A 27,668-nucleotide genomic window follows, 5' to 3' on the forward strand; every position below is an offset into this window, starting at 1 on the left:
GTAACCTGTCTGTAACACACCTGTACCTCACTCACACAGTAACCTCTCTGTAACACACCTGTACCTCACACACACAGTAACCTGTCTGTAACACACCTGTACCTCACTCACACAGTAACTAGTCTGTAACCCACCTGTACCTCACACACACAGTAACCTCTCTGTAACACACCTGTACCTCACTCACACAGTAACTAGTCTGTAACGCACCAGTACCACACACACTAACCTGTCTGTAACACACCTATACCTCACACACACAGTGACCTGTCTGTAACACACCTGTACCTCACACACACAGTAACCTGTCTGTGACATACCTGTACCTCACACACAGTAACCTGTCTGTAACACACCTGTACATCACACACACAGTAACCTGTCTGTAACACACCTGTACTTCACTCATACAGTAACTAGTCTGTAACCCACCTGTACCTCACACACACAGTAACCTGTCTGTAACACACCTGTACCTCACACACACAGTAACCTGTCTGTAACACACCTGTACCTCACACACACAGTAACCTGTCTGTATCACACCTGTACCTCACACACACAGTAACCTGTCTGTAACACACCTGTACCTCACACACAGTAACCTGTCTCTAACACACCTGTACCTCACACACAGTAACCTGTCTGTAACACACTTGTACCTCACACACACAGTGACCTCTCTGTAACACACCTGCACCCCACACACAAAGTGACCTGTATGTAACACACCTGTAGCTCACACACAGTAACATGTCTGTAACACACCTGTACCTCACACACAGTAACCTCTCTGTAACACACCTGTACCTCAGACAAAAAGTAACCTGCCTATAACACACCTGTACCACACACACCCAGTAACCTGTCTGTAACACACCTGTACCTCACACACACAGTAACCTCTCTGTAAAACACCTGAAGCTCACTCACAGTAACCTGTCTCTAACACACCTGTACCTCGCACACACACAGCAACCTATCTGGAACACACCTGTACCTCACACACACAGTAACCTCTCTGTAACACGCCTGTACCTCACACACAGTGACCTGTCTGTAACCCACCTGTACCTCACACACACAGTAACCTCTCTGTCACACGCCTGTACCTCACTCACACAGTAACCTGCCTGTAACACACCTGTACCTCACACACAGTAACCTGTCTGTAACACACCTGTACCTCACTCACACAGTAACCTCTCTGTAACACACCTGTACCTCACACACACAGCAACCTATCTGGAACACACCTGTACCTCACACACACAGTAACCTCTCTGTAACACGCCTGTACCTCACACACAGTGACCTGTCTGTAACACACCTGTACCTCACACACACAGTAACCTCTCTGTCACAACGCTGTACCTCACTCACACAGTAACCTGCCTGTAACCACACCTGTACCTCAACACAAGTAACCTGTCTGTAACACACCTGTACCTCACTCACACAGTAACCTCTCTGTAACACACCTGTACCTCACACACACAGTAACCTGTCTGTAACACACCTGTACCTCACTCACACAGTGACTAGTCTGTAACCCACCTGTACCTCACACACACAGTAACCTCTCTGTAACACACCTGTACCTCACTCACACAGTAACTAGTCTGTAACGCACCAGTACCACACACACTAACCTGTCTGTAACACACCTATACCTCACACACACAGTGACCTGTCTGTAACACACCTGTACCTCACACACACAGTAACCTGTCTGTAACATACCTGTACCTCACACACAGTAACCTGTCTGTAACACACCTGTACATCACACACACAGTAACCTGTCTGTAACACACCTGTACTTCACTCATACAGTAACTAGTCTGTAACCCACCTGTACCTCACACACAGTAACCTGTCTGTAACACACCTGTACCTCACACACACAGTAACCTGTCTGTAACACACCTGTACCTCACACACACAGTAACCTGTCTGTATCACACCTGTACCTCACACACACAGTAACCTGTCTGTAACACACCTGTACCTCACACACACAGTAACCTCTATGTAACACACCTGTACCTCACACACACAGTAACCTGTCTGTATCACACCTGCACCCCACACACAAAGTGACCTGTATGTAACACACCTGTAGCTCACACACAGTAACATGTCTGTAACACACCTGTACCTCACACACAGTAACCTCTCTGTAACACACCTGTACCTCAGACAAAAGTAACCTGCCTATAACACACCTGTACCACACACACCCAGTAACCTGTCTGTAACACACCTGTACCTCACACACACAGTAACCTCTCTGTAAAACACCTGAAGCTCACTCACAGTAACCTGTCTCTAACACACCTGTACCTCACACATACAGCAACCTATCTGGAACACACCTGTACCTCACACACACAGTAACCTCTCTGTAACACGCCTGTACCTCACACACAGTGACCTGTCTGTAACCCACCTGTACCTCACACACACAGTAACCTCTCTGTCACACGCCTGTACCTCACTCACACAGTAACCTGCCTGTAACACACCTGTACCTCACACACAGTAACCTGTCTGTAACACACCTGTACCTCACACACAGTAACCTGTCTGTAACACACCTGGACCTCACACACACAGTAACTAGTCTGTAACCCACCTGTACCTCACACACACAGTAACCTCTCTGTAACACACCTGTACCTCACTCACACAGTAACTAGTCTGTAACGCACCAGTACCACACACAGTAACCTGTCGGTAACACACCTATACCTCACACACACAGTGACCTGTCTGTAACACACCTGTACCTCACACACACAGTAACCTGTCTGTAACATACCTGTACCTCACACACAGTAACCTGTCTGTAACACACCTGTACATCACACACACAGTAACCTGTCTGTAACACACCTGTACTTCACTCATACAGTAACTAGTCTGTAACCCAACTGTACCTCACACACACAGTAACCTGTCTGTAACACACCTGTACATCACACACACAGTAACCTGTCTGTAACACACCTGTACTTCACTCATACAGTAACTAGTCTGTAACCCACCTGTACCTCACACACACAGTAACCTGTCTGTAACACACCTGTACCTCACACACACAGTAACCTCTATGTAACACACCTGTACCTCACACACACAGTAACCTGTCTGTAACACACCAGTACCTCACACACACAGTAACCTGTCTGTAACCCACCTGTACCTCACACACACAGTGACCTGTCTGTAACACACCTGTACCTCACAGACAGTAACACGTCTGTAACACACCTGTACCTCACTCACACAGTAACCTGTCTGTAACGCACCTGTACCTCACACACAGTAACCTCTCTGTAACACACCTGTACCTCACACACAAAGTAACCGGCCTGTAACACACCTGTACCTCACTCACACAGTAACCTGTCTGTAACACACCTGTACATCACACACAGTAACCTCTCTGTAACACACCTGTACCTCACACACAAAGTAACCTGCCTGCAACACACCTGTACCACACACACACAGTAACCTGTCCATAACACACCTGTACCTCACACACAGTAACCTGTCTGTAACACACCTGTACCTCACACACACAGTAACCTGTCTGTAACACACCTGTACCTCACTCACACAGTAACCTGTCTGTAACACACCTGGTCCTCACACACACAGTGACCTGTCTGTAAAACACCTGAAGCTCACTCACAGTAACCTGTCTCTAACACACCTGTACCTCACACACACAGCAACCTATCTGGAACACACCTGTACCTCACACACACAGTAACCTCTCTGTAACACGCCTGTACCTCACACACAGTGACCTGTCTGTAACCCACCTGTACCTCACACACACAGTAACCTCTCTGTCACACGCCTGTACCTCACTCACACAGTAACCTGCCTGTAACACACCTGTACCTCACACACAGTAACCTGTCTGTAACACACCTGTACCTCACTCACACAGTAACCTCTCTGTAACACACCTGTACCTCACACACACAGTAACCTGTCTGTAACACACCTGTACCTCACTCACACAGTAACTAGTCTGTAACCCACCTGTACCTCACACACACAGTAACCTCTCTGTAACACACCTGTACCTCACTCACACAGTAACTAGTCTGTAACGCACCAGTACCACACACAGTAACCTGTCTGTAACACACCTATACCTCACACACACAGTGACCTGTCTGTAACACACCTGTACCTCACACACACAGTAACCTGTCTGTAACATACCTGTACCTCACACACAGTAACCTGTCTGTAACACACCTGTACATCACACACACAGTAACCTGTCTGTAACACACCTGTACTTCACTCATACAGTAACTAGTCTGTAACCCACCTGTACCTCACACACACAGTAACCTGTCTGTAACACACCTGTACCTCACACACACAGTAACCTCTATGTAACACACCTGTACCTCACACACACAGTAACCTGTCTGTAACACACCAGTACCTCACACACACAGTAACCTGTCTGTAACCCACCTGTACCTCACACACACAGTGACCTGTCTGTAACACACCTGTACCTCACAGACAGTAACATGTCTGTAACACACCTGTACCTCACTCACACAGTAACCTGTCTGTAACGCACCTGTACCTCACACACAGTAACCTCTCTGTAACACACCTGTACCTCACACACAAAGTAACCGGCCTGTAACACACCTGTACCTCACTCACACAGTAACCTGTCTGTAACACACGTGTACCTCAAACACACAGTGACCTGTCTGTAACACACCTGTACCTCACACACAGTAACCTCTCTGTAACACACCTGTACCTCACACACAAAGTAACCTGCCTGCAACACACCTGTACCTCACACACACAGTACCCTATCTGTAACACATCTGTACCTCACACACAGTAACCTCTCTGTAACACACCTGTACCTCACACACACAGTAACCTGTCCATAACACACCTGTACCACACACACACAGTAACCTGTCTGTAACACACCTGTACCTCACTCACACAGTAACCTGTCTGTAACACACCTGGTCCTCACACACACAGTGACCTGTCTGTAACACACCTGTACCTCACACACAGTAACCTGTCTGTAACACACCTGTAACTCACACACAAAGTAACCTGCTCACACAGTAACCTGCCTGTAACACACCTGTCCCTCACACACACAGTAACCTGTCCGTAACACACCGGTACCTAACACACAGTAACCTGTCTGTAACACATCTGTACCTCACACACACAGTAACCTGTCTGTAACACACCTGTACCTCACACACACTGTAACCTGTCTGTAACACACCTGAACCTCACACACAGTAACCTGTCTGTAACACACCTGTACCTCACACACACAGTAACCTGTCTGTAACACACCTGTACCTCACTCACATAGTAACTAGTCTGTAACCCACCTGTACCTCACACACACAGTAACCTGTCTGTAACCCACCTGTACCTCACACACACAGTAACCTGTCTGTAACACACCTGTACCTCTCACACAGTAACCTGTCTGTAACACATCCGCACCTCACACACAGTAACCTGTCTGTAACACATCCGCACCTCACACACACAGTGACCTGTCTGTAACACACCTGTACCTCACAGACAGTAACATGTCTGTAACACACCTGTACCTCACTCACACAGTGACCTGTCTGTAACACACTTGTACCTCACACACAGTAACCTCTCTGTAACACACCTGTACCTCACACACAAAGTAACCTGTCTGTAACACACTTGTACCTCACACACAGTAACCTCTCTGTAACACACCTGTACCTCACACACACAGTAACCTGTCTGTAACACACCTGGACCTCACACACACAGAGACCTGTCTGTTACACACCTGTACCTCACACACAGTAACCTCTCTGTAACACACCTGTACCTCACACGCAAAGTAACCTGCCTGCAACACACCAGTACCACACACAAACAGTAACCTGTCCGTAACACACCTGTACCACACAGACACAGTAATCTGCCTGTATCACATGTGTACCTCACTCACACAGTAACCTGTCTGTAACACACCTGTACCTCACTCACACAGTAACCTGTCTGTAACACACCTGCCCCTCACACACACAGTAACCTCTCTGTAACACACCTGTACCTCACACACATAGTAACCTCTCTGTAACACGCCTGTACCTCACACACACAGTAACCTGCCTCTGTAACACACCTGTACCTCACACACACAGTAACCTGTCTCTAACACACCTGTACCTCACACACACAGTAACCTGTCTGTAACACACCTGTACCTCACACACACAGTAACCTCTCTGTAACACACCTGTACCTCACTCACACAGTAATCTGTCTGTAACACACCTGTACCTCACACACATTAACCTGTCTGTAACTCATTTGTACCTTAAACACAGAGTAACCTGTCTCTAACACACCTGTACCTCACACACACAGTGACCCATCTGCAACACACCTGTACCTCACACACAGTAACCTGTCTGAAACACACCTGTACCACACACACACAGTAACCACTATGTATCACACCTGTACCTCACTCACACAGTAACCTGCCTGTAACTGACCTGTACCTCACACACAGTAAACTTTCAATAACACACCTGTACTTCACACACACATAAACATGTCTGTATCACACCTGTACTTCACTCACACAGTAACCTGTCTGTAACACATCTGTACCTCACACACAGTAACCTGTCTGTAACACACCTGTTCCTCACACACACAGTAACCACTCTGTAACACACTTGTACCTCACACACACAGTAACCTCTCTGTAACACACCTGTACCTCACACACACAGTAACCTCTCTGTAACACACCTGTACCTCACACACACAGTAACCTGCCTGTAACACACCTGTTCCTCACACACAGTAACCTGTCTGTAACATACCTGTACCTCACACACAGTAACCACTCTGTAACACACCTGTACCTCACACACAGTAACCTATCTGTAACACACCTGTACCTCACACACACAGTAACCTCTCTGTAACATGCCTGTACCTCACACACAGTAACCTCTCTGTAACACACCTGTACCTCACACACAAAGTAACCTGCCTGTAACACACCTGTACCACACACACACAGTAACCTGTCCGAAACACACCTGTACCACACACACGCAGTAATCTGTGTTTATCACACCTGTACCTCACTCACACAGTAACCTGCCTGTAACACACCTGTACCTCACACACACAGTAACCTGCCTGTGACACACCTGTACCACACACACACAGTAACCTGTCTGTAACACACCTGTACCTCACTCACACAGTAACCTGTCTGTAACACACCTGTACGACACGCACACACAGTAACCTGTCTGTAACACACCTGTACCTCACACACACAGTGACCTGTCTGTAACCCACCTGTACCTCACACACAGTAACCTGTCTGTAACACACCTGTACCTCACACGCACAGTAACCTGTCTGTAACACATCTGTACATCACACAAACAGTGACCTGTCTGTAACACACCTGTACCTCACACACAGTAACCTGTCTGTAACACACCTGTACCTCACTCACACAGTGATCTGTCTGTAACACACCTGTACCTCACACACAGTAATCTCTCGTTAACACACCTGTACCTCACACACAGTAACCTCTCTGTAACACACCTTTACCTCACAAACACAGTAACCTGTCTGTAACACACCTGTACCTCACACACACAGTGACCTGTCTTTAACACACCTGTACCTCACACACAGAGTAACCTGTCTGTAACACACCTGTACCTCACACACACAGTAACCTCTCTATAACACACCTGTGCCTCACACTCACAGTAACCTGTCTGTAACACACCTGTACCTTACACACAGTAATCTCTCATTAACACACCTGTACCTCACACACACAACAACCTCTCTGTAACACACCTGTACCTCACACACACAGTAACCTGTCTGTAACACACCTGTACCTCACACACACAGTGACCTGTCTGTAACACACATGTGCCTCACACTCACAGTAACCTGTCTGTAACACATCTGTACATCACACACAGTAACCTGTCTGTAACACACCTGTACCTCACACACACAGTGACCTGTCTGTAACCCACCTGTACCACACACACAGTAACCTGTCTGTAACACACCTGTACCTCACACACACAGTAACCTGTCTGTAACACATCTGTACATCACACAAACAGTGACCTGTCTGTAACACACCTGTACCGCACACACAGTAACCTGTCTGTAACACACCTGTACCTCACTCACACAGTGACCTGTCTGTAACACACCTGTACCTCACACACAGTAATCTCTCATTAACACACCTGTACCTCACACACAGTAACCTCTCTGTAACACACCTTTACCTCACACACACAGTAACCTGTCTGTAACACACCTGTACCTCACACACACACAGTGACCTGTCTTTAACACACCTGTACCTCACACACAGAGTAACCTGTCTGTAACACACCTGTACCTCACACACACAGTAACCTCTCTGTAATACACCTGTGCCTCACACTCACAGTAACCTGTCTGTAACACACCTGTACCTCACACACAGTAATCTCTCGTTAACACACCTGTACCTCACACACACAGTAACCTCTCTGTATCACACCTGTACCTCACACACACAGTAACCTGTCTGTAACACACCTGTACCTCACACACACAGTGACCTGTCTGTAACACACCTGTGCCTCACACTCACAGTAACCTGTCTGTAACACACCTGTACCTCACACACACAGTAACCTGTCTGTAACACACCTGTACCTCACACACACAGTAACCTCTCTGTAACACACCTGTACCTCACACACACAGTAACCTGTCTGTAACACATCTGTACCTCACACACACAGTGACCTGTCTGTAACACACCAGTACCTCACACTCACAGTAACCTGTCTGTAACACACCTGTACCTCACACACACAGTAACCTGTCTGTAACACACCTGCACCTCACACACACAGTGACCTGTCTGTAACACACCTGTACCTCACACACAGTAACCTGTCTGTAACACACCTGTACCTCACTCACACAGTGACCTGTCTGTTACACACCTGTACCTCACACACAGTAATCTCTCATTAACACACCTGTACCTCACACACAGTAACCTCTCTGTAACACACCTTTACCTCACACACACAGTAACCTGTCTGTAACACACCTGTACCTCACACACAGAGTAACCTGTCTGTACCACACCTGTACCTCACACACAGTAACCTCTCTGTAACACACCTGTGCCTCACACTCACAGTAACCTGTCTGAACACACCTGTACCTCACACACAGAAATCTCTCGTTAACACACCTGTACCTCACACACACAGTAACCTGTCTGTAACACACCTGTACCTCACACACACAGTGACCTGTCTGTAACACACCTGTGCCTCACACTCACAGTAACCTGTCTGTAACACACCTGTACCTCACACACACAGTAACCTGTCTGTAACACACCTGTACCTCACACACACAGTAACCTGTCTGTAACACACCTGTGCCTCACACACACAGTAACCTGTCTGTAACACACCTGTACCTCACACACACAGTAACCTGTCTGTAACACACCTGTACCTCACACACACAGTAACCTCTCTGTAACACACCTGTACCTCACACACACAGTAACCTGTCTGTAACACACCTGTACCTCACACACACAGTGACCTGTCTGTAACACACCAGTACCTCACACACACAGTAACCTGTCTGTAACACACCTGTACCTCACACACACAGTAACCTGTCTGTAAGACACCTGTACCTCACACACACAGTGACCTGTCTGTAACACACCTGCACCTCATACACACAGTGACCTATCTGTAACGCACCTGCACCTCACACTCACAGTAACCTCTCTGTAACACACCTGTACCTCACACACACAGTAACCTGTCTGTAACACACCTGTACCTCACACACACAGTAACCTGTCTGTAACACACCAGTACCTCACACACACAGTAACCTCTCTGTAACACACCTGTACCTCACACACACAGTAACCTGTCTGTAACACACCTGTACCTCACACACAGTAACCTGTCTGTAACACACCTGTACCTCACACACACAGTGACCTGTCTGTAACACACCTGTGCCTCATACACACAGTGACCTGTCTGTAACACACCTGCACCTCACACACACAGTGACCTATCTGTAACACACCTGCACCTCACACACACAGTAACCTGTCTGTAACACACCTGTACCTCACACACAGTAACCTGTCTGTAACACACCAGTACTTTACTCACACAGTAACCTCTCTGTAACACTCCTTTACCTCACACACACAGGATCATCTCTGTAACACTCCTGTACCTCACACACACCGTGACCTGTCTGTAACACACCTGTACCTCACACACAGTAACTTGTCTGTATCACTCCTGTACCTCACACACATAGTAACCTCTCTGTAACACACCTGTACCTCACACACACCGTGACCTTCTGCGGTGCAGCAGAACTATGGGACATAGCCTCAAAATGAGGGGAGTAGATTTAGGACTGAGTTTAGGAGGAACTTCTTCACCCAAAGGGTTGTGAATCTATGGAATTCCTTGCCCAGTGAAGCAGTTGAGGCTCCTTCATTACATGTTTTTAAGGTAAAGATAGATAGTTTTTTGAAGAATAAAGGGATTAAGGGTTATGGTGTTCGGGCTGGAAAGTGGAGCTGAGTCCACAAAGATCAGCCATGATCTCATTGAATGGCGGAGCAGGCTCGAGGGGCCAGATGGCCTACTCCTGCTCCTAGTTCTTATGTTCTTATGTTCTTATGCAGCACACCTGTACCTCACACACACAGTGACCTGTTTGTAACACACCTGTACCTGACACACACAGTAACCTGTCTGTAACACACCTGTACCTCACACACACAGTAACCTGTCTGTAACACACCTGTACCTCACACACACAGTAACCTCTCTGTAACACACCTGTCCCTCACACACACAGTAAACTGTTTGTAACAGACCTGTACCTCACACACACAGTAACTAGTCTGTAACACACCTGTACCTCACACACACAGTAACTAGTCTGTAACACACCTGTACCTCACACACACAGTCATCTGTCTGTTACACATGTCACGTGAGAGTACCTTTAAGAAGTGGATGTTTAAGCAATGTACCTTTAAGAAATGAAGCCGCTCATATTACTGAAGTGATGTCAGAGGGTGGGGGGCGCTGACCTGAGCTCACTTCTACTTTTGGTTTCAGGTTTGAGGAGAAACTGGGAGTGGTTGTGTGTTTTTGCAAAAAGCTGAAAGAAGAAAACACAGAACTGGTCTGTTGTCTGAAAATCCAAAGACTATAAGTATATTGAATGTAACCTTATGTCTGTTGTTAAAGGTGAAGTTTTTTGGAGGTTTGAAGGAACATTTTGAGGGATTATTTAGTGTTGTATTATTTTCAGGGTTATCTTTGAAGTAAGGGGTGTGAAGTGATCCAATGTTTATTTAAAAGGTTAAGTTGAATTCATGGAATAAACATTGTTTTGTGTTTAAAAACCCACGTGTCCATAATTGTAATACCACACCTGGAGAACAAGCCGTGTGCTTCAAAAGCAACAATACATTAAAGGGAGAGGTTGGTTGAACTACATGATACATTTTGGGGTTCTGTAAACACCTCTCCCATAACAATTGGGGGCTCATCCAGGATAAAAGTCTATCTGTTGGATTGGCTTTTGTGAACTTAAAGACAGTGAAGGAGTGATGCTATTCCGGTGTGGTATTTTAGTTTAAGTGGGGATAGTGTTGTGAACAATGGCTCTTTCGGAGGCTCAGAAGTTTTTGGGGGTGGATGCGGTGACACGTGAAACCTTACGGACAGAGACTAAAAACAGACTGTTAGGTTTGGTAAAAGCATTGCAGTTAACATTACCTGACAAAATACGAAAAGATGAGGTACTTAACGTGGTATCTGCACATTTACGTTTGCCTGTGATACATTCTGACTCATTAGATATGACAAAGCTCCAGTTGCAGATTAAACAATTTGAACAATTAAAAAGAATTAAAGCAACTTGAACATGAAAAAGAATTAAAGAGGCTTGAATATGCAATGAAAGAAAAAGAAAGAGACAGAGATAGAGAGGAAAAAGAAAAGGAGAGAGACGAAAGAAACAAAGAAAGAGATAGAGAGGAAAGGGATAAAGAGAGACAATTTGAACTTTGGAAAATGGCTCTGAAACATGAAAATCAGTTAAAATTGGCAGACGCAAAGGGACACGTACAGTTGGAGGAGATGGATGAGGATAATGAGACACAGCATCATAGTCAAAAACGTGGTGGGGATCTATTCAAATATGTCCAAGCATTGCTAAGGTTTGACGAGAAGGAGGTAGAAGCCTTTTTCATTTCATTTGAGATGGTAGCTAAACAAATGCAATGGCCACAGGACATGTGGGTATTACTGATTCAAACAAAGCTGGTAGGTGGGGCTAGTGAAGTGTTAGCATCACTACCGGAGGAGGTATCTGGGACGTATGAGGAGGTGAAGAAATCCATCTTAAGTGCATATGAGCTAGTGCCTGAAGCTTACAGACAAAGGTTTAGAAATTTAAGGAAAGAATTTGGTCAAACATACATGGAGTTTGAAAGGCTCAAACAGAGTAATTTTGATAGGTGGATAAGGGCTTTGAAAATAGACTAAACGTATGAAGCTCTCAGAGAAATTATACTTTTGGAGGAGTTTAAAAATTCAATTCCTGATGTAGTGAGAATTCATATGGAAGAACAGAGGGTTAAAACTGCGAGATTAGCAGCAGAAATGGCAGATGATTATGAATTAGTTCATAAATCAAAGATTGGTTTCCGACATCAGTTTCAGCCAGTGAGGAGTAGAAACTGGGGACATGAGAAATACTCACGTGATAAAGGCAAACGTGATCTGATGGGAGACAATAAAGAGAGTGTACCTCAGATTTTAAAAAAAATCCAGGAGGGTGGAAAAGAGATGAAAAGTTTCAAATGTTTTCACTGTAATAAACCAGGCCATGTAAAGTCACAGTGTTGGTGGTTGAAGAAAAGCACTGGGAAGGCTGATGTGGTAAAACAGGATAAGACAGTGGGATTTGTGGTAAAGGAAAAGTGGTAAAGGAAAGCCCAAGGGAAATGAAGGAGGTGCAAACGATTGTACAGCTTGATCAAGAGGTAATTGTTAAGAAGGTGCCAGATGTCTTTAAAGAATTTACGTGTGTGGGTAAAGTTTACTCATGTGTATCAGGAGGAGCAGGTAAAGAAGTCACAAATTTAAGAGATACAGGGGCTAGTCGATCTTTAATGGTAAGAGATGAGGAATTATGTAGTTTGGGAAGAATGTTGCCAGAAAAGGTGGTGAAATGTGGAATTCAGGATGAGAGGAGTAGCGTTCCATTATATAAGGTAAGGTTGGAAAGTCCAGTGAAGAGTGGTGAAGTGATAGTAGGAGTAATAGATAAACTATCTTGTCCAGGAATACAGTTTATCTTGGGTGATGATATAGCTGGATCGCAGGTGGGAGTGATGCCTACTGTGGTTGATAAGCCAGTGGAAAATCAGACAACTGAAGGGTTGAAGGACGAATATCCCGGGATTTTTCCGGATTGTGTAGTAGCAAAGTCACAGGTTAAGACAAGAGGAGAAATCAAAGAGTGAAGATGAAGTTGAAGTGCAATTATCAGAAAGGATTTTTGATCAGATGGTTGAAAAAGAACAAGAACAGGTGGAGGATGAGACAGATATTTTTAGTTCAGGAAAACTGGCGGAGTTACAACAGAAAGATGTAGAAATAAAACGGATATATCAGAAAACATATACGGAAGAGGAATCTGAGAGTATACCAGAGTGTTATTACCGTAAAAGTGATGTCTTGATGAGAAAATGGAGACCTGTACATATGCAGGTGGATGAAAAGTGGGCAGAAGTTCATCAAGTAGTATTGCCGGTAGGGTATAGAAAGGAGGTGTTGTGAGTTGCACATGAGGTACCAGTGGGAGGTCATTTGGGAATAAGGAAAACTCAAGCTAAAATCCAGAAACATTTTTATCAGCCTGGACTACATAAAGATGTAGTTAAATTTTGTCAATCATGTCACACATGTCAAGTGATAGGGAAACCTAAAGCAGTGATAAAACCAGCGCCCTTAATACCCATTCCAGCATTTGAGGAACCTTTTACAAGGGCCCTAATTTATTGCGTAGGACCGCTTCCTAAAACCAAAAGTGGGAATCAATATCTTTTGACTGCAATGGATGTGTCTACTAGATTTCCAGAGGCCATTCCAGTACGTAATATTACAGCTAAAAGGATTGTAGAGGAGTTACTTAAATTCTTTACTAGATATGGACTACCCACAGAAATTTAATCGGATCAAGGATCGAATTTTACTTCAAAGTTATTCAAAGAAGTTATGGATAGCTTAGGAATAAAACAATTTAAATCAACTGGGTACCATCCAGAATCGCAGGGAGCGTTAGAATGGTGGCATCGGACATTAAAGACAATGTTGAGGGCGTATTGTCACGATTATCCAGAGGATTGGGATAAAGGAATTCCATTCGTACTGTTTGCAATTAAGGATGCACCTAATGAGTCAACCAAATTTACTCCTTTTGAACTAATTTTTGGTCATGAGGTAAGAGGACCACTTAAATTGATCGAAGAAAAATTGGTGGGTGAGAAATCGGAAATTACATTATTGAATTACGTGTCAAATTTTAGGGAACGATTAAATAGAGCAGGTGAATTGGCTAGACAACATTTGAAAGTTGCACAAAATGTGATGAAACGGGTAGCGGACAGGAAATCCAAAGTTCGTAATTTTGCCAGTGGGGATAAAGCTTTAGTGTTGTTACCAGTGGTAGGGGAGCCTTTAAAAGCTAGGTTTTGTGGACCGTATCAGATTGAAAGGAAATTAAGTGAGGTGAATTATGTGGTAAAAACACCAGATAGAAGGAAGACTCACCGAGTGCGTCATGTGAATATGCTTAAAAGGTACTTTGAAAGGGAAGGAGAGAAAAAGGATGTTTTAATGATTCTAACTCAAAGTGACGAACCAAATCCAGATGACTGTGAATTTTACATACCTCAAATTAAATTGGAAAATGAGGATGTTATTAAAAATTGGGATGAATTGTTAAGTTACCTTTCAGAGGAAAAACAAACTGACCTGAAAGAGTTATTGATATCACATCGGCAAGTTTGTAGAGATAAATTGGGAAGTACTAAAATATCTATACATGATGTATATGTGGGAAATGTTGTTCCTATCAAACAACATCCATACAGACTTAATCCTTAAAAATTGGCAGGTTAACAGAGAGATTGAGAGTATGCTGAAAAATGGCATAATTGAAGTGGGTTGCAGCCAATGGAGCTCACTCATAGTGATGGTACCTAAACCAGACGATTGTGTGTGGACTATCAAAAGGTGAATGCAGTTACAAGAACGGACTCTTACCCTTACCCTATCCCACGTTTGAAGGATTGCATTGAGAAAGTGGGACAATCTGCTTTTATTTCCAACTTCCAGACATGGAAAGAACATTTTAAACCTCGTATGGAGCTCTTCGATCGACTTCAGGAAGTGGGTTTGGTGATGAACCTAGCTGAAAGTGAATTTGGAGAAGCCCGAATCACTTTCCTTTAGGAGTTTCCGATACCCTCAAGACGAAGGGAAATAATGCGATTTCTTAGCATGAGTGGATTTGATCGAACATTTGTGCAAAAGTTTTGTGGCATAATTACTCCACTGATAGACTTGCTAAAGAAACGTCAAAAATTTCAATGGACAGCGGACTTTCAACAGGCATTTGACTGTCTGAAAGCTGTGATCACCAATGCTCCTGTATTGGAGAATTGCAAGGGCCCATGTGATCAAATTGAACTAAAGTATCTACCTTTAAAGAGAATTGCCGAGGCGTAGCAGAATGGATGGATCGTGCATTGACTTTCTTGTTCAAAGCGACTGTCAATCGAGAAGGATTTTGGTTGGAGGAAGAACGGGAAAGATGGACTTTATTATTATGCCTATTTGCGTGTGTTTTGTTTTTGTGAACCGAAAATGTATACCGTATATACTCGCGTATCATGCGACTTTTGAAAACCTAAATTGTAACCTAAATTTGGGGGGTCGCATGATACGCGAGATACAAAATTTGCGGGTGTGAAGTGCTGGCCAAGATTAGGCTGTTAGGCTGTTAAGCAGACCGTATCCATTTACGGTAAGTCAAATAGTACCCAGTAGATAGAGAAATACAGCACAGAACAGGCCCTTCGGCCCACGATGTTGCGCCGAACTTTTGTCCTAGGTTAATCATAGAATTTTGGACAATTTATCATGGCCAATCCACCCAACCTGCACATCTTTGGACTGTGGGAGGAAACCGGAGTACCCGGAGGAAACCCACGCAGTCACGGGGAGGATGTGCAGACTCCACACAGACAGTGACCCAAGTCGAAATCGAACTTGGGACCCTGGAGCTGTGAAGCAATTGTGCTATCCACAATGCTACCGTGCTGCCCTTAAGAAGTTAACCTACATTCCCTTATTCTACCCTAATCCAAGTACCTATCCAATAGCCGTTTGAAGGTCCATAAATTTTCCGACTCAACTACTACCACAGGCAGTGCATTCCATGCCCCCACTACTCTCTGGGTAAAGAACCTACCTCTGACATCCCCTCTATATCTTCCACCATTTATCTTAAATTTATGTCCCCTTGTAATGGTGTGTTCCACCCGGGGAAAAAGTCTCTGACTATCTACTCTATCTATTCCCCTGATCATCTTATAAACCTCTATCAAGTCGCCCCTCATCCTTCTCCGTTCCAATGAGAAAAGGCCCAGCACCCTCAATCTTTCCTCGTATGACCTACTCTCCATTCCAGGCAACATCCTGGTAAATCTCCTCTGCACCTTTTCCAAAGCTTCCACATCCTTCCTAAAATGAGGTGACCAGAACTGCACACAGTACTCCAAATGTGGCCTGACCAAGGTTTTGTACAGCTGCATCATCACCTCACGGCTCTTAAATTCAATCCCTCTGCTAATGAATGCTAGCACACCATAGGCCTTCTTCACAGCTCTATCCACTTGAGTGGCAACTTTCAAAGAACAATGAACATAGACCCCAAGATCTCTCTGCTCCTCCACATTGCCAAGAACCCTACCATTAACCCTGTATTCCGCATTCAGATTTGTCCTTCCAAAATGGACAACCTCACACTTGTCAGGGTTAAACTCCATCTGCCACTTCTCAGCCCAGCTCTGCATTCTATCTATGTCTCTTTGAAGCCGACAACAGCCCTCCTCACTATCCACAACTCCACCAATCTTCGTATCATCTGCAAATTTACTGACCCACCCTTCAACTCCCTCATCCAAGTCGTTAATGAAAATCACAAACAGCAGAGGACCCAGAACTGATCCCTGCGGTACGCCACTGATAACTGGGCTCCAGGCTGAATATTTGCCATCCACCACAACTCTCTGTCTTCTATCGGTTAGCCAGTTTGTTATCCAACTGGCCAAATTTCCCACTATCCCATGCCTCCTTACTTTCTGCATAAGCCTACCATGGGGAACCTTATCAAATGCCTTACTAAAATCCATGTACACTACATCCACTGCTTTACCTTCATCCACATGCTTGGTCACCTCCTCAAAGAATTCAATAAGACTTGTAAGGCAAGACCTACCCCTCACAAATCCGTGCTGACTATCCCTAATCAAGCAATGCCTTTCCAGATGCTCAGAAATCCTATCCCTCAGTACCCTTTCCATTACTTTGCCTACCACCGAAGTAAGACTAACTGGCCTGTAATTCCCAGGGTTATCCCTATTCCCTTTTTTGAACAGGGGCACGACATTCGCCACTCTCCAATCCTCTGGTACCACCCCTGTTGACAGCGAGGACGAAAAGATAATTGCCAACGGCTCTGCAATTTCATTTCTTGCTTCCCATAGAATCCTTGGATATATCCCGTCAGGCCCGGGGGACTTGTCTATCCTCAAGTTTTTCAAAACGCGCAACACATCTTCCTTCCTGACAAATATCTCCTCAAGCTTATCAGTCTGCTTCACGCTGTCCTCTCCAACAATATGGCCCCTCTCATTTGTAAATACTGAAGAAAAATACTTGTTCAAGACCTCTCCTATCTCTTCAGACTCAATACACAATCTCCCGCTACTGTCCTTAATCGGACCTACTCTCACTCTAGTCATTCTCATATTTTTCACGTATGTGTAAAAGGCCTTGGGGTTTTCCTTGATCCTACCCGCCAAAGATTTTTCATGCCCTCTCTTAGCTCTCCTAATCCCTTTCTTCAGTTCCCTCCTGGATATCTTGTATCCCTCCAGCGCCCTGTCTGAACCTTGTTTCTTCAGCCTTACATAAGTCTCCTTCTTCCTCTTAACAAGACATTCAACCTCTCTTGTCAACCATGGTTCCCTCACTCGACCATCTCTTCCCTGCCTGACAGGGACATACATATCAAAGACACGCAGTACCTGATCCTTGAACAAGTTCCACATTTCACTTGTGTCCTTCCCTGACAGCCTATGTTCCCAACTTCTGCACTTCAATTCTTGTCTGACAGCATTGTATTTACCCTTCCCCCAATTATAAACCTTGCCCTGTTGCTCGCACCTATCCCTCTCCATTACTAAAGTGAAGGTCACAGAATTGTGGTCACTACCTCCAAAATGCTCCCCCACTAACAAATCTATCACCTGCCCTGGTTCATTACCAAGTACTAAATCCAATATGGCCTCCCCTCTGGTCGGACAATCTATACTGTGTTAGAAAAGCTTCCTGGACACACTGCACAAACACTACCCCATCCAAACTATTTGATCTAAAGAGTTTCCACTCAATGTTTGGGAAGTTGAAGTCGCCCATGACTACTACCCTGTGACTTCTGCACCTTTCCAGAATCTGTTTCCCAATCTGTTCCTCCACATCTCTGCTGCTATTGGGGGGCCTATAGAACACTCCCAACAAGGTGACTGCTCCTTTCCTATTTCTAACTTCAACCCATATTACCTCAGTAGGCAGATCCCCCTCGAACTGTCTTTCTGCAGCTGTTATACTATCTCTAATTAACAATGCCACCCCCCCACCTCTTTTACCATCCTCCCTAATCTTGTTGAAACATCTATAACCAGGGACCTCCAACAACCATTTCTGCCCCTCTTCTATCCAAGTTTCCGTGATGGCCACCACATCGTAGTCCCAAGTACCGATCCATGCATTAAGTTCACCCACCTTATTCCTGATGCTTCTTGCATTAAAGTATACACACTTCAACCCATCTCCTTGCCTGCAAGTACTCTCCTTTGTCATTGTTACCTTCCCCACTGCATCACTACGTGCTTTGGCGTCCTGACTATCGTCTACCTTAGTTGCTGGACTACAGATCCGGTTCCCATTCCCCTGCCAAATTAGTTTAAACCCTCCCGAAGAGTACTAGAAAACCTCCCCCCCAGGATATTGGTGCCCCTCTGGTTCAGATGCAACCCGTCCTGCTTGTACAGGTCCCACCTTCCCCAGAATGCGCTCCAATTATCCAAATACCTGAAGCCCTCCCTCCTACACCATTCCTGCAGCCACATGTTCAACTGCACTCTCTCCCTATTCCTAGCCTCGCTATCACGTGGCACCGGCAACAAACCAGAGATGACAACTCTGTCTGTCCTGGCCCTTAACTTCCAGCCTAACTCCCTAAACTTGTTTATTACCTCCACACCCTTTTTCCTACCTACATCGTTGGTACCAATGTGCACCACGACCTCTGGCTGCTCCCCCTCCCCCTTCAGGATCCTGAAGACACGATCAGAGACATCCCTGGCCCTGGCACCCGGGAGGCAACATACCTTTCGGGAGTCTCGCTCGCGACCACAGAATCTCCTATCTATTCCCCTAACCATTGAATCTCCTATTACTATTGCTTTTCTATGCTCCCCCCTTCCCTTCTGAGCCCCAGAGCCAGACTCAGTGCCAGAGACCTGGCCGCTGGGGCCTTCCCCCGGTAGGTCATCCCCCCCAACAGCATCCAAAACGGTATACTTGTTTTGAAGGGGAATGGCCACGAGGGATCCCTGCACTGTCTGCCTGTTAGTTTTCTTTCCCCTGACTGTAACCCAACTACTCTTGTCCAGTACCTTTGGTGTGGCTACCTCCCTGTAACTCTTCTCTATGACCCCCTCTGCCTCCCGGATGATCCGAAGTTCATCCAGCTCCAGCTCCAGTACCTTAACACGGTCTCTGAGGAGCTGGAGTTGGGTGCACTTCCCGCAGGTATAGTCAGCGGGGACACCGGTGGTATCCCTCACCACCCACATCCTACAGGAGGAGCATGCAACTGCCCTAGCCTCCATCCCCTCTTACTTTACAGAATTAGCTGCCCCGTGGACCAACTGGACCTCCGCCCTCCGACTCTACTTCCAGTCAGCTGTACTCTAAACTCCTGGCTCCCTTCACACTCTTTGATAAATATATGAAATTAAATGTCAGGAGCACCTTACTCCCTCCTCACCCAACTCCCTCAGTCACCAAACTCTCAGTAGTTAATGAAACTATTATATTTATTTTTGGACATAATGAAATATAAAACAGGAATACATATGTAGGTTAATTAACATTTAATAAAATAAAAACACTATTAAAACAAACTATTACAGGTAAACTAAAATCCTTCAAATTCGCTTTCATTGTTATCAGTGTCATCATCAAATAAAGCTTGGAATTCTTCTTCATCGAGGCAGTCATCATACTGATCATCTTCCAGGTCTTCAATATTTTCATCCTCTTCTCCTGCATCTTCGAATAAAGCATCATCTTCACTTCCATCCAAAGCATTTGCTATTCCACATTTTTTAAATGCTTTAACAATCAAATCTCCATCTATCTCAGCCCATGCTTCTTTTACCCACAAACACAGTAGAGGCAAATCCGGAGCCTTCATATTCCCTCCCTTCGTAAATGATTTCTCTCCTTCCATCATCCAGTCATTCCATTTCTTTCTTATATTGTCTTTAAATGGCTTATTAATGGATACGTCAAGTGGCTGAACGACGCTAGTCAAGCCAGCTGGAACGATTGCTATATCGGTGTTTGATTCGCGAACAGCTTTCACAACAGAATCCACGCGATGTGACCTAAACATATCCCACACAAGTAAACTTTTTGGGCGTCGTAAACCACCTGCTCTTGATTCCCAAACTCTCTTCAGCCAAATCTTGCAGCCATTATCGTTCATCCATCCTTTTTCATAGACATGGACAATGATACCATTTGGAAGTTTTAGTTTGGGCATTAATTTCCGTTTAAAGATGACCATTGGAGGAAGTTTCGTCCCATCTGCCATACACGTTAGTACAACCGTAAAATGTGTCTTTTCATGCCCTGTAGTTTTGATAAAAATACTTTTCTCGCCGACTTTATTAACGGTTGAGTTTGATGGCATATCAAAATTCACGGGTGTCTCATCCATTTTTCCAATGCATGATAACTTATAGCTGTTAGCTTTGCGATGTTTGATTACAAATGTTTGAAAACTAGTCACTTTTTCTTCTAATTCTTTTGGGAGTTTCTGTGCAATTTTTGTTTTTCTTCTTAACACAAAGTCATGTCTTTTCATGAACCGCGTACACCATCCGGGACTTGCAGTAAACACACGAATGCCCATTTTTCTTGCTTCTCGTAAAGCATAAAGTCTTATTTTAGATCGTGTTATAATATAAGCATTTTCTCGATTTTCGGACACCGACTTTGATACTTTATCTTCTAACTGCGGCCAATGACATTTCGACCCGCGATTTGCACATTTATAGGAAGGAGTTTCCTTCAATTTTTCTTTTTGTTTTCTCCAGTTTTGGACACAGCTTTCTCCGACACCAAACAGCTTTGCAGCTTTAACGTTGTTGCTTTGTTCCGCTTCGGCAACAACTGGCAGTATATTTCTTTGCAGATCTTTTCTCCATAGTGGCTAAGGGTAGAATGTATTCGATCGTTGTTATGTGTTACGGTACTTGTTACGTGTTAGGTAACTGTTTATTATCGTGATTAGAAACAGCAAAACAGCTGTTTCTCATTCGGTTGTTTACGGCGGAAAGCCTAGCCTCGTGTCATCTGGTAGCTCAAAAAAGTGACTCACATGATACATAAGATATATGATAAAATCATGTTTTGGGGACAAAAATTTAGGGGTCACATGATACGCGAGATTGCAGGATACGCGAGTATATACGGTAATTACTGTGTACATTTCTTAGTGGATGGTGCAAAAGTGAAAAATGAAACCATCTTGAAGTTGATGGTTTATTTTATTTTCTTGTGGGGAGGTGTCATGTGAGAGAACTTTAAGAAATGGGTGTTTAAGCAATGTACCTTTAAGAAATGGAGCAGCTCATATTACTGAAGTGATGTCAGAGGGTGGGGGAGCTGAGCTGAGTTCACTTATGCTTTTGTTTTCAGGTTTGAGGTGAAAGCTGGGAGTGTTTGTGTGTTTTTGCAAAAAGCTGAAAGACGAAAACACAGAACTGGTCTGTTGATGTCTGAAAATCCAAATACTATAAATATATTGAATGTAACCTCACGTCAGTTGTTAAAGGTGAAGTCTTTTGGAGGTTTGAAGGAACATTTTGAGGGATTATTTAGTGTTGTATTATTTTCGGGGTTATCTTTGAAGTAAGGGGTGTTAGGGATCCAATGTTTATTTAAAAAGGTGAAGTTGAATTCATGGAATAAACATTGTTTTGTGTTTAAAAACCCACGTGTCCATAATTGTAATGCCTCACCTGGAGACCAAGCCGTGTGCTTCAAAAGCAACAATACATTAAAGGGAGAAGTTAGTTGGACTCCATGATACATTTTGGGGTTCTGAAAACACCGCTCCCATAACACACACCTGTACCTCATACACGCAATAACCTCTCTGTACAGTCGATTCACACTGAATGGGGTCCACTAGCTCATCGCACAGTGTGAAAGCTGAATCAATTTGAATTGTTTCCCTGTTCCCGAAGTATAAAAGAAGGAATGAAAAATAAGTTGAAAGACAGGGTCTTTGCTTATCCCAGGAAAGGGAAGAAAACTCCCTCATAATTCCATGGCGAGAATGGCGATTTATTACTGGCTCCGAGCAGCACCAGGGCAATGTTTCCATCTGGCAGTCACAATTACAGAGACAATCTTTTTCATTGTCCACTCAGATTTACACAGACATTCTCTATCATATTGAAGTCAGATTTACACGATCTCTATCATATTGAAGTCAAATATACATCGATAAACTTTCTCATATTTAGTCATGATTACACAATCTACCTAATGTATCGGTCTGATTTCCACAGGCAATCTCTATCATATTGAAGGCAGATTTACACAATCTTTATCATATTCCAGTGAGATTTATACAGATATTCTTTCACATGTTCAAGTCAGATTTAAACAGACAATCACTATCATATTCCAGTCAGATTTGCCCAATCATTCACATATTCCAGTCAGATTTACACAGACAATCTTGATCATATTGAAGTACTAATTTACACAGACAATCTTTCTCATCGTCCAGTCAGATATACAGAGACAATCCTATCATATTCCAATCAGATTTACACAGACAATCTCTACCATATTCCAATCAGATTTACACAGACAATCTCTACCATATTGAAGTCAGATTTACAGAGACAATCACAATTTTATTGAAGTCAGATTTACATAATCTTTCTCATCTTCCTGTGACGTTGACACAGAGAATCTCGATCTCATTGAAGTCAGATTTACATGGACAATTGCTATCATATTGAAGTCAGATTTATACAAACAAACTCTATTATATTGAAGTCAAATATACAATGACAATCCTTCTGATATTCCAGTCCGATTTACACAGACAATCTCTATCATATTGAAATACAATTTACACACACAAGCTCTGTCATGTTGAAGTCAGATTAACACAGACAATATCTATTATATTGAAGTCAAATGTACACAGACAATCTTTCTCAACTTTCAGACAGATTTAAACAATCTCTATCTTATTGAAGTCAGATTTACACAATCGCTATCGTATTAAAGTCAGATATATACAAATAATCTTTCTCGTCTTCCAGTCAGATTTGCACAGACAATCTCTATCATATTTTAGTTTGATTTACACAGACAATCTTTCTCATCGTCCAGTCAGATATACACAGACAATTTCTAACATATTGAAGTCGGATTTACACAGATAATCTTTCTCATCTTCCAGTCAGATTTGCAGACAGTCTCTGTCATATTTTAGTTTGATTTACACGGAAAACCTCTGTCTTATTGAAGTCAGATTTGCACAGACAATCTCTATCTTATTCTTGTCAGATTTACACAGTCAATCACTATCTGATTGGAGTCAGATTTACACAGATAATCTCTATCATCTTGAAGTCAAATATACATAGACAATGTTTCTCATCTTCCAGTGAGATTTTCACAGAGAATCTCGATCTCATTAAAGTCAGATTTACACTGACAATCTCCATCTAATTGACGTCATAATTACACAGACAATCTTTCTCATCGTCCAGTCACATATACGCAGACAATCTATCATATTCCAGTCAGATTGACACAGACAATCGCTATCGTATTGAAGTTAGATTAACATAGACAAACTTAATCATATTGAAGTCAGATTTACACAGACAAACACTATCGTATTGAAGTCAGATTTACACAGACAAATTCTATCATACTATAGTCTGATTTACACGGAAAATCTCTGTCTTAATATAGTCAGATTTACGCAGAGAATCTCTATTATATTCCAGTCAGATTTACACACACAATCTTTCCAATCTTCAGTCAGATTTACACAGACAATCTCTATCATGTTGAAGTCAGATATGCACAGACAATCTTTCTCATCTTCCAGTCAGATTTACACAGATAATCTCTATCATATTGAAGTCAGAATTACACAGACAATCTTTCTCATCTTCCAGTCAGATTTACACAGACAATCTTTATCATATTGAAGTCAAATATACATGGACAATCTTTCTCAACGTCCAGTCAGATTCACACAATCACTCTTATCTTATTGAAGTCAGATTTACAGACAATCTCTATCATATTCCAGTCAGATTTTCACAGACAATCTTTCTGACCTTGCAGTCAGATTTACACAGACAATCTTTATCATATTGACGTATAATATACACAGACAATGCCTACCTTATTGAAGTCAAATATACATAGGCAATCTTTCTCATATTTTTGTCATATTTACATAATATCTTTCACCTTCCAGTCAGATTTACACTGCCAATCTTTCTCACCTTCAAACCAGATTTACATAATCTTTCTCATCTTCCAGTGAGATTTACACAGGAATCTCTATCTCATTGAAGTCAGATTTACACTGACAATCTTTATCATATTGAAGTCAAATATACATAGGCAATCTTTCTCAACTTCCAGTCAGATTCACACAATCACTCTTATCTTATTGAAGTCAGATTTACAGACCATCTTTCTCATATTTTCGTCATATTTACACAATCTATCTCATCTTCCAGCCAGATTTATACAGACAATCTCTATCATATTCCTGTCAGATTTACACAGACACACGCTATCATAATGAAGTACAATTTACACAGATAATCTCTACCATATTGAAGTCAAATATACATGAACAATCTTTCTCATATTTTTGTCATATCTACGCAATCTCCCTAATCTATCAGTCAGATGTACACTGACAATCTCTCTCATCTTCCAATCAGATTTACACATTCTCTCTCATATTCCAGTCTGAGTTTCAGACACAATCTCTGTCATATTGAAGTCAGATTTCCACAGACAATCTTTCCCGTCTTCCAGCCAGATTTATACAGACAATCTCTATCATAATGTAGTCAGATTCACACAGACAATCTCTATCATATTCCAGCCAGATTTACACAATCTCTCTCATATTCTAGTCAGATATACACAGACAATCTCTATCATAATGAATTCAGATTCACACAGACAATCTCTTGCATATTGAAGTCAAATATACATAGACAATTTATCTCACCTTCTAGTCGGATGTACACAATCTCTGTCATATTCCAGTCAGATTTACACAGACAATCTCTATCATATTGAAGTCAGGTTTACACAATCTCTATCATATTGAAGTACAATTTACAGTTTACTCATCTTCCAGTCAGATTTACACAGACAATTTCTAACTTATTGAAGTAAGATTTTCATAGACAATCTTTCTCATCATCCAGTCAGATATCCACAGACAATCTCTTCTCATATTGAAGTCAGACTTACTCTGACAATCTCTATCATATTGAAGTCAGATATACATAGACAATCTTTCTCATATTTTCGTTAGATCTACGCAATCTCCATAGTATACCAGTCAGATGTACACTGACAATCTGTCTCATCTTCCAGTCAGATTTACACAAACAAACTCTATCATATTGAAGTCAGTATTGCACAATCACGATCATATTGGAGTATAATTTACACAGTTTACTCATCTTCCAGTCAGATTTACACAGACAATCTCTAACTTATGATCAGGGGAATAGATAGAGTGGACAGTCAGAGACTCTTTCCCTGGGTGGAACACACCATTACAAGGGGACATAAATTTAAGATAAATGGTGGAAGATATAGAGGGGATGTCAGAGGGAGGTTCTTTACCCAGAGAGTAGTGGGGGCATGGAATGCACTGCCTGTGGAAGTAGTTGAGTCGGAAACATTAGGGACCTTAAAGCGGCTATTGGATAGGTACATGGATTACGGTAGAATAATGGACTGTAGTTTAATTTGTTCTTAAGGGCAACACGGTAGCATTGTGGATAGCACAATTGCTTCACGGTCCCAGATATGTATTTTTCTATGTTCTATGTTCTTATAGAAGTTCGATTTTCATAGATAATCATTCTCATCATCCAGTCAGACATACACAGACAATCTCTATCATATTGAAGTCAGATATACATAGACATTCTTTCTCATATTTTAGTCATATTTACACAATCTCGCTCATATACCAATCAGATGAACACTGACAATCTCTCTCACCTTCCACTCAGATTTACACAGATTGTATCTATCATATTCAAGTCAGATTTACACAATCGGTCTCATTTTTCAGTCTGATTTACACACACAATCTCTGTCATATTGAAGTCAGATTCACACAGACAATCTCTATGTTATTGAAGTCAAATATAAATAGACAATCTTTCTCGTATTTTTGTCATATTTATGCAATCTCCATATTATACCAGTCAGATGTACACTGACAATCTCTCTCATCTTCCAGTGAGATTTATACAGATAATATCTATCATATTGAAGTCAGATTTACACAATTTTTCTCATATTCCAGTCTGATTTACACAGAAAATCTTTGTCATCTTCCAGCCAGATTTACACAATCTCTATCATATTGAAATCAGATTTACCCAGACAATCCTTCTCATCTTCCAGTCAGACTTACACAATTTCTATTGTCTTCCAGTCAGATTTACACAATCTCTATCATATTGAAATCAGATTTACCCAGACAATCCTTCTCATCTTCCAGTCAGACTTACA

General features: G+C 42.9%; 1 protein-coding gene across 1 annotated transcript in view; it reads right to left on the bottom strand.

Annotated features, from left to right (window-relative positions):
* The window catches only part of tbx20 (T-box transcription factor 20), a 65,051-nt gene that overhangs the window by 16,496 nt on the left and 20,887 nt on the right, over positions 1-27,668 (bottom strand). The gene's annotated exons all lie outside the window — the stretch shown is intronic.

This window comes from Scyliorhinus canicula, chromosome 10 (assembly GCF_902713615.1).
Source record: "Scyliorhinus canicula chromosome 10, sScyCan1.1, whole genome shotgun sequence".
Classification (NCBI taxonomy): Eukaryota; Metazoa; Chordata; class Chondrichthyes; order Carcharhiniformes; family Scyliorhinidae; genus Scyliorhinus; species Scyliorhinus canicula.